Genomic DNA, 8,712 nt, shown 5'->3' with positions numbered 1-8,712 from the left:
GGGGTGCGCAATGGGGGGTGAGGGGTGTGCAATGGGGCGGCTTGCAGTGAGGGGTGAGGGGTCCACAGTGGTGGGGTGAGAGATGTGCAATGGGGGCCTGTAGTGGGGGCAAGAGAGGGACACTGTGGGGCTGTGCAAAGGGGGGAGTGAAGAGTGTGCAATGGGGAGCCCTGCAGCGGGGTCAGGGCCCCCCCCCAGCAACGGGGAGCTGTGCATTGGGGGGCACAACGTGGGGATCAGGGCTGTGCAATGGAGGGCTGTGCAACGGGGGTGAGGGCGCTGTGGGCGCCACGCCGTGGGGTTACGCAGAGGGGGATTGTGCCGTGGAGGGGGGTGCAGTGGGCTGGGGAGAGGGCAGGGGGGCCGGGGGCGCCGAGCGGGGGTCCCGCAGGAGAAGAGTGCTGGGGGGCACCTGCTGAGCCCGTCTGGGAGCCGCCGCTCCGCTCCTTTTCCCAGGAGGAGCAGCATCCTCGTCCCTCCTCCTTCTCGTGCMTCCTCCTCCTCCTCCTCTCCTTCCCTGGGGACGTGGGGACACGGGGATGCTGCGGCCGGAGAGGGGCCGGGAGGCTCCCACTGGGGGTTCGCCGCCTGTGTCGCCTGCCTCCATGCGCCCGGTGAAACACGGCTGCTGCTAACGATGCTCCGAACATCGGCCGCGGGTGGCACGCGGGGTTTCCGGGAGCCCTTCCTCAAAACCCGGCCGCCGCGGCCACTGTGTCGGCGGGCGCTTGCTGGCGCGAGGTTTGCAAACTTCTCCTGCAATTCGCAGAAGATTTTTGCTGTCCGAAATGGGGCCGGGACCGGGGAGAGGGCACGAGCGCCGTGGCCTGCTGCGGCATCGCGTGGGGAGGAGGTCGGCGCCCGCTACGCTACGGCGGCGCCGCTTTGGTGTGAAACAGCTGCACGTTTAAAACCAAACTTTGGTCCTTCTTCGGTGTACTTAATTTGAAGTGTAACGGAGATGTCTCCGTGTCTGCGCAAACCGCTGGCAGCTGGAAGGTGATGTTTGATGCTGATTTATTGGCCTTCGGCAAGCAGTGATTTAGAGATTAGTGCGGGAGCCAGGGCTGTAGCAGCGGCTTGCTGCGCGTCTGCAGGCGAGATACGGCTGCTTTGTGCCGCCGACTCCGTCTGGACCGGGCAGATAATGCCGCTTGTGCCCCTCGTGCGGTGGGTTTGCGAGGCTTAAGTAACTCTATGAAGGTGCTTTAAAAATATTTCAGGTGGTGCCGCCGTCTTATTTAAGCCGGGAGCGCRTCTGGCGGGGTCGGGGCTGCGCTGGGAGCGTGTCGGTGATGCTCTGCTCTTGAGAGCTGCTCTTTTCGCCCCCAGTATCTTACTTTAAGCGTAGTTCCCGAGCCCAGTCCTGGCATGGAGATGGTGCCTCCCCGTGGGATGGGACCGACCGGGTCACCGCGCATGCACAGAAAACCAAAAACTGCCACCGCTGCTAAAAGTGGCAGCAGCAACCCCGTCCGGTCTGCCCGAACCGGGAGCGTGTCTTGCACCACGGGAGGCGGTTTTGGGCGGCCTCAGCTGCTCCCCGAGCCGGGGGAGGTTGCCCCGACCCACCTGCGAGCCGAGAGCATCTCATCCCTAGTTTCCCGCACTTGCTGCAGGGTCTCCTGCTTTCCTTGCGCCCGGGGCTGGGCACCCGGAGCCGGGTTTCATCCACCCGCCCGGGAATGGTGTCCCCGAGCGTTAATGCCAGGGAGGCTGCCGTGCCCCTCGGAGGAGTCGCGTGGCCCGAGGGAGCGGGGACGTCTGCCCCCAAAGCTGCTCCTCGACCTGCTTTGCTGCCCAGCAAGTCCCCTGGACGTTTACCCCGCGCCAGGGCGTTAACGCGGTGCCTCCCGCCCCGCTCTGCGTCTGCATCCCTTCCCCTTGCTGGCATCTCCTGSGTCGGAACGTCAGCCTCGCACGCGTGCCTTAATAACACCACGGCTGTGATCCGTCGGGCTGATAAAGCACACGGAAAACCTGCGTTTAGACCTGCAGATCGTGCGAACAGAGGGGGTTTTGGGGGACTGCGGGCAGTTGCCGGAGGAGGAACACGTGCGCATGGTGGTTTTGAAAGTTAAACCCATTTTCTCCCCAACTTGCAGTTTTCTTTATCCCTTGCAAACTTCCTAAGAGCTGTTAATCTTAACCGTTGTCTTCCTGTGCTAAACGCTGCAAAAAACCCGAAGCCGTTCTTTCTGTGGGATCTCTTTATCTTCAGGAAACATGAAATCGCATGCGTGTGTTTCTAGGACAGGATTATTTCAAGAAACAAAGCCGGGAGAAGCACCTTGCCTCGAGACAGAGCACGTGTGATTTATCTCTAAACGCTTTCTGTTGTCTATCTCTAAACCCAGGAAGGAACAAAACGGAGACAAATGATTAAAATGGCAGATGTTAAAAGAAATCAGGAAGCCAAACCAGACGGAGAGGCACTGCTTTCTCTGCAGCGTGTTTTCTGATCCCGCGCAGCGCTGCGTGCGTGGTTCGGTCGCTCTGGGGCTGCAGAGCTGCCGCGTGGGGATGATGCCCCGTCCGTGGGGCACAGTGGAGCCTGGCGGGGGGAAGCTGCCTTTGCCTTGTCCCGTCTCTTTTTCGAGAAGCGGACGCCGCTTTGTCTGCTGCTCTTGCGCTTTCTTAGCTTGTCCTTGGAGAGTCCGAGCGCGAGCATGTGAAAACCCTCCTGGAAGCAGCTGGAGAGCTGTTATCTTTTGCCCTTTCTAGGCGCTGTTAGCGGAGGCCCTGGGACTCCTGCTCCGTGATTAAAAAGCCTGGACGAGCAGCTTGCCCGGGATGACTCCAGGCGCCGACATCTCTCCCGAGAGAGGCAAATCYGCGCATTTCCCGCTGCACCATCCCTGCCGGCTCTCGGGGACGGCGAGCGGGGTGGGCACGGTGGGCACTGCCCAAGCCGCAGCCAGGCTTTTTCCTTCTGCAGGATGAAGCAGCGCTTGGCCAGATCCTGCCTCCCCCGTGGGGGGAACTGAGCGGCAGCAGCTCAGCTCTCTGCYGGAGGGGCCGGTTTGAATCGGGAGGGCAGGAGCAAACATCCTGGGCTGGGAAATGCGGGGAGACCTGCTACCTGCGTGCAGGGAAAAGCCTCGCCGGGTAGCGCAGGGCGCCGGATAGAGGTGTGAGCGCTGCTGCTGCTTCCTTGGGATGTGTCGCAGCAGTGGCCGTTTGCTTTCCGACCCGGCCGGCGYGTGAATAAACCTCTCTGCATCCTGGAAGCCCGGGTTTCGCAAGCGCCTTGCCCATGGCATGTTGCTCCACGCAGGGTGCGCACGGAGCTGAACCGCTTTCAAAAGCAAATGCCGTAGTAAAGCAGCCGAGAGCCCGCGCCGGCGCGTTTCTTGGACGCGGTCCCCAAAGCCCCGGCCAGAAGCAATACCGGGCRGCTGGGCGAGTCGGCTCTTTCCTCGGAGGACTGGCTTCGGTGCCCGGTGACAGCTTTAATGCTGTGAATCGACGTTTGCGGCYGGAGCCCGCCGCCTGCCGCGTGGTCATATTCTAATTATACCCCCCTTTAGTGCTGAACCAAAAAGCAACTGCAGTAGCATTAACCTAATTGCGCCTACAGTAACTTGTGTGGCAGAGAATTAGCAGACAGCGAGCGCCTGGACTGGCAGAGATTAGATAAAGTGCTTTTTTGAAGGCTGCGCTCCAGTGATCTGTGCTTTGGGGGAACAGGGTCTTGCACGGCTTGCGCAGAGCTGCTCGTTTTAAAGATGTGCGGCTTGGAGATGGGGAGAGCGTGCGTGTGTCAAAGGCGGCTAGTTGGAACTGGGGCAAAAAGCCTTTCTTTGGGAGAAAGAACGCTGTTAATGCTGGAACAGCAGGGAAACTTCTGTCTTTTTTTCTTCTTTTTTTTTTAAAGGAAAAAAAACCTGAGGCAGCCCAAAGTCACTTTTCACTTGTGTAGCATTTTAGGAAACAGAAAAGGCTGGTTTATAACTGACTGTTTCGGAGGAGTGGGTTATAAATTTTATTGTTTTTGAGCCCGTTCTGCTGCGCTGGGGGGGGAAAAGCCCAAGACAATCGAGAAAACAGGTGCTGGCGGTGGCGGGCGCTGCGTTTCCGTCGCGGCCCCGGCAGCGAACGTGCAGCGAGTGCAGATGGGGCCGGGCAGCCCCCGGCCCCGCCGCCCGGGGAGGAATGCCGCGTGCGGGTATTTATCGGGTGTTTTGCTCTGATCTGTGCCGGCCGGAAAACCCAGCTGTCGCCCGCCCGGCGTGAGCCATTCTCAGGCTGAAAAACTGATTTTTCAGTGCTGGCGCTGCCCCTTGCTTTGCCTCCGCGCCGCGAGAAGCTCTCGCGCGTCTCCGGCTTGTTCTGCAGGGCTGGAAAACGGCTCGGGATGTTAACCCGGAGCGCGTCGCCGCCCGCCCGCGTCTCTCCCCCCGCTCACCGCCCGCGTTTCGGCGGGGCCGGGTGTGCGGGAGGGGGCCGCCGCGCATCCTCCGCCGCGATAAAACTTCCTTTTGTCTCCTCTGAATGCGGCGCGGCCGGAGGGCTGCAATGACATGGTAATTTCATGCCTTCCCGCCGCCGCTCGGCCCGGGCAGCTGTTGGTCAGCGGGTCGCGTTCGCCAGCTGTTACAATAAATGACGGACACAAAGCAGGTTCCCGGGCTGCTTTCCCCAGGCGGACTTTCACCTTGCCGCGGGTCCCGCCGCGCCTCCGTCTCCCCGTCCCGAGGGCACGGCTTTTGTGCGCCGAAGCCGGCGGTTCCTCCCGGCTGCCGCGTAGACGGCGGCGGCGGATTTTGGATTTCGTACCGCTGGCTGCCGGCATTGTGCTGGGGAGAGCCGGGGGGACGCGCCGGGGCGCCYGCATTTGCATGACAAAGTGGGAGTTGGCGCGGCTTTGCCATGGAGAGTTGAGGTATGCAGAGAAAACCCCTCCGTCTCCAGGCAGCTCGGGTCGCTCCTTAACAAGGCTGCTCCTTCCAAAGGGAAACTCGTGCATGGGGCCGCTGGCCCCTTCCTGGCTTGTGGTGGCTGCATCCCAGCTTGCGGCGGCTGCATCCCGGCCGGCCGCCCCGGGCACCAGCATCCGCGGCCGGGCCGTGGCATGGGGATGGCGACGGTGGGACAAACCCAGGCCCTTCCCCGGCCCCTCACTCCGTAGCCTGGCGGAGCGTGGTTTGGGGAAAATGAGGCTGTTTGGGGGTTTGGGGAAGGGGATGCGGTGCGGGGAAAGGGTTGGCTGCAGCCGTCCAGCGCGCGCTCGCCGTTGGGTTTTGGAGACGGCGTTCCCGGCGCGCTCGTGGGCCCGAGCCGGGTGAACGTCGGGCAAGGAGGTGCCGAATACGCTGTCTCCCTTCGGCTTTGTGCCCCGGTGGCCGTGACGCTGCTTTTTACAGGTAGCAGCGTCCCCAGCAGGCCCCAGGGTGCCAGGCCTTGCAGGGGCGCTGGGAGGCGGTGGCTTTCTTCTCATCTGTGGATCTGGAAGCAATTTGGAAAGGGAAGGAAGCTGTGCGCGCCGCCGTGTCCCTGCAGAGCCTTTCCCTGGTGCCCCCGCGTGTCGGCGCTGCCCTCCCTGCAAGGATGCCCCGCTGCACCCCGCTGCGACCGCAGCATTTCGTGGCTTGCTTTTGGCTCCCGAGCCTTGAGCAGCGCAGGCATCGGCCGACTGCTTCATCTGCGATTCGTGAACTGACTTGCGAGGGTGCAGTGGAGGCGAAGGAGGATGCTGAGCGTCTCGGGGCCGGCCCCGGCCYGTGCATCCCCGTCCTTCTTGTCCGAGCGGATCAAAAGACTCGTAACGGGGAAGGGACGCTGAAAGGGCCGAGGAGCTGCTCCCCTGCCGGCGGGCTTCGCAGGGAGACCCAGCGGTTTCTCGGCGAAAACGCGGAGCGGGGACGCGGAGGCTCCGGCAGCGCTGGCAAATACCGATTTGATTGCTAAGCATGATTTAAAAACACATCAGCTTGCAGCCAGGGAGCTGGCGATTGCCAAGAACTGTTAGTCATGTGGAGACATGAACTATCCTGCGAGCCGCTCGTCGTAAAATCAGTTTATTAAAGCRATGGGGCTCCCCGGAGCCCAGCGCGGCCCTTCGCTTGCAGGGCAGCCGGGCCAGCGCGCGCCACGTGGCCGTGGCCGTGCCCGCCCCGACGGACGCCGAGCCGGCGGGGAGGGAGCCGTTCGCGGCTCTCAGCCGTACCGCCGGCGCGGCAGACGCGCAAAAAGCAATATTGCAACGTCTCCCRTGTCCCGCTGCGGAGCAGGCGCATCCTGCGCGTGGCCGGGGGTTCAACTGCAAGCTCACGATGAAATTAGCTGGGACCGTTTGGCCTCCGCTGCTAGCGAAGACRGTCGGACCAAACCCGCGGATGCCGACGCGCTTTGGCCGCTCCGGCGCCGTAGGGGAGTCGGGACGGCGGCGCCTCGCRCCGGCTCTGCTGCTTGTCCGCTGCCGAGCGCCTCCGTCTCTGGTTCCCCCTTCGTGAAAAAGGGACGCTTTTCTCGGGCGGCGTCGGAAACGCTGCTGTTTGCCGAGTGTCCTGAGCTGCGGGGCGGAAGGGCAGCAGACCTGGCGCAGAGGGGTTCGCGCGCGACTTCGCTCGCCGCTGGGCGCCGCGGAGGCCGCTGGTGGTGCTTCGTTAGCAGTGGCTGTTTTGCAGAACTGAGCAGTGAACCTGAAATTTAGGTTGCTCGTGCGATGTTTTTCTGCTTCTAACATTTCTCAACTTGGGATTGAAATTCGGATGTAAAAAGCAACTGAATTGGAGCAAGGGGTGCTAAGAGCACCATGTGTTAAGGATCCGAAATTGGAGTCAGAAGGCTGGTTGGGGGGTTGGCTTCGACAGTTGGCCATCCAGATGGAGCGCTCTGAATATCTTACACGCCGTGTTCCCTGCACCCAGCCCAGCTGGCCAAAGACCTCGCTAGATTTGGCGAAGCAAATAAAAGATGCACACGAACTGGGAGAGGGGCTTTCGGGGGCGATGAGCAAAGTGGGGAAGGAGCGAGAAGGGGAGATGGTGCTTAGAAGAGCAGAAGTCTTGGCTGTGTTTTTCACAATATTTTAAGGTATCTTTGAGTCAAAGGCTGTTGCCAGTTTAGAAATGTACTTCAGTCATGTGGTCTCGCGTTGCTACCCGTCACTTTATTATCTTTTTTTTTTTTTTGTAGCTACCTCTCATAATCCCTGTGAGCTTTTCATCACACTGTTTTTAATTTTCTCCCTATTTTTAGCAGCAGTGTCCATGGAGTTAGCCTTTCCCACTGATGCGATGCTTGTTTCTGAAAAGCAGTTGAGAACTGCGTATTGGGGAGGGGGGTAAAGATGAAAATTAATGTTCTGCGACTTGAGTTACCCTGCGACCTGGGCTCTTGGGCAATTCCAAACATAGTCGTTAATAACCAATATAAAAACAGAGCGATCTGTTACCCTGCAAAACCTAGCAGTTAAATAATCGTTGCAGCACAGGTGCAATAAAATATTTCCTGTTTCTTTTTGCGGTGTCCTCCCCCCAGCAGCGAGGCAGGATTTGCTGGAGGCCACAGGGCAAAACGCGTTTTCACATCCCCATTCGCGGAGCATCCCGGCTGTTGTGTCGCTCCGGCGAGACGGCAGGAACGCGGCTCCGGTGGGCGCAGCGAGGCCAGTGCCCGCCGTCCCGTCGGCTCCTCGCCCGCTCCGTCCCCGCACGCCCGACGCGACGGCAATCGGCGCCTCCGTGCAGCGGCGCTGGGGGTCCCGGCAGGGCCGTGGGTCCCCCCCCGGGGTGGGCGCCAGCCCTTCGCCCGCTCCCGGCAGGCGGCGCGTCCCCTTTGTGCTGCCGCCTGCCCGTAAATCACCGGCCGCGGGGGCTCGCCGCGCTCCTCGCCCGCGGACAAAGGCCGCTCGCGCTCGTGGCGAGCCACGGCCCCAGGCTCCGCTTGGGGGAAAGGGGTGGCTAAAGACCTCCCCCCCACCGAGGGAGCTTCGACAAGCCGCAGAGCAGCGGCGGCGGTGGAGGGGGCAGATTGAGGCTGCGGTTTGCAAATGCACCGTGCCACCGAGAGCGACGCGCGGCGCAGGGATGCTGCTCGCTGCGCCGGTGCCGTGGGGCCGGGCTCTGCCCCGGGCTCAGCCGTCCCCCTTGGAGGAGGAAGGACCCCTCAGCCTGGTGCCCCACGTCCCTGTGCCTTGCTGCCGAATTATTTTGGTCCGAGTCGTTTCCTGCGCTTGCCATGAGTGGTTGCTCCCACCCGGAGGTGGTGCGTGCCGGCGGGGCTCCCGCGTGTCCCTGTGCAAACCTCGGCCCCGTCCCGGCGCCGTGCGACCGCAGACCCGTCCCAGCGCTGCCCTCGCCCTGGGGCAGCAGCCCTGCAGAGAGGAGGGGGCCCCACCAGGCCGGCCCCCCGCGTTGCCGTGCCGAAGCGGGGTCGAGCCTCCGCTGCAGCGCTCGTGGAAGGCTCTCGGCGCGGGCGCGAGGTCGTACTCGCTTCTCGAACTGAGGGCTGGAGAGTTTCTCGCTGCTCTCCTGAGGGTTTGCRTATGCGACGCTTCTGGTGCGAAGGAGAAGCTGACCTGCAGCTCGGAGGCAGCGCGCCGGGTGCTTTCGGAGCCCTTTTGCCGTGGACGGTAGCTACAAGCTGTCCTTTGGCATCGAGAGGACTGAACGCAGCCTGCCGTCCCTGGCTCCTGGTCGGGGAGTTGAGCTGCAGGTACGGCCRCGTCCGCCAGTGTCGTAGGTGTGCTTGTGCCTTCCAAGGTCC

This window comes from Apteryx rowi, unplaced genomic scaffold, assembly GCF_003343035.1.
Source record: "Apteryx rowi isolate R43461 unplaced genomic scaffold, aptRow1 scaffold_68, whole genome shotgun sequence".
NCBI classification, from domain to species: Eukaryota; Metazoa; Chordata; class Aves; order Apterygiformes; family Apterygidae; genus Apteryx; species Apteryx rowi.
Note: the sequence above shows the minus strand (reverse complement) of the source record.